Below are 1,057 nucleotides of genomic sequence, written 5' to 3' on the forward strand. Positions count from 1 at the left end.
TATGTGTGAGTGCGTGGAGTCAGAATAAATGTATGTGTGAGTGCGTGGAGTCAGTATAAATGTATGTGTGAGTGTGGAGTCAGTATAAATGTATGTGTGAGTGCGTGGAGTCAGTATAAATGTATGTGTGTGTGTGTGGAGTCAGTATAAATGTATGTGAGTGTGTGGAGTCAGTATAAATGTATGTGTGAGTGCGTGGAGTCAGTATAAATGTATGTGTGAGTGCGTGGAGTCAGTATAAATGTATGTGTGAGTGCGTGGAGTCAGTATAAATGTATGTGTGAGTGTGTGGAGTCAGTATAAATGTATGTGTGCGTGCGTGGAGTCAATATAAATGTATGTGTGAGTGCGTGGAGTCAGAATAAATGTATGTGTGAGTGCGTTGAGTCAGTATAAATGTATGTGTGCGTGCGTGGAGTCAGTATAAATGTATGTGTGAGTGCGTGGAGTCAGTATAAATGTATGTGTGAGTGCGTGGAGTCAGTAAAAATGTATGTGTGAGTGCGTGGAGTCAGTATAAATGTATGTGTGAGTGTGTGCGTGGAGTCAGTATAAATGTATGTGTGAGTGCGTGGAGTCAGTATAAATGTATGTGTGAGTGCGTGGAGTCAGTATAAATGTATGTGTGAGTGCGTTGAGTCAGTATAAATGTATGTGTGCGTGCGTGGAGTCAGTATAAATGTATGTGTGAGTGCGTGGAGTCAGTATAAATGATGTGTGAGTGCGTGGAGTCAGCATAAATGTATGTGTGAGTGCGTGGAGTCAGTATGAATGTATGTGTGAGTGAGTGCGTGGAGTCAGTATAAATGTATGTGTGAGTGCGTGGAGTCAGTATAAATGTATGTGTGAGTGCGTGGAGTCAGTATAAATGTATGTGTGAGTGCGTGGAGTCAGTATAAATGTATGTGTGAGTGCGTGGAGTCAGTATAAATGTATGTGTGAGTGCGTGGAGTCAGTATAAATGTATGTGTGAGTGCGTGGAGTCAGTATAAATGTATGTGTGAGTGCGTGGAGTCTGTATAAATGTATGTGTGCGTGCGTGGAGTCAGTATAAATG

The sequence above is a fragment of the Oncorhynchus masou genome, chromosome 15, assembly GCF_036934945.1.
Source record: "Oncorhynchus masou masou isolate Uvic2021 chromosome 15, UVic_Omas_1.1, whole genome shotgun sequence".
Classification (NCBI taxonomy): Eukaryota; Metazoa; Chordata; class Actinopteri; order Salmoniformes; family Salmonidae; genus Oncorhynchus; species Oncorhynchus masou.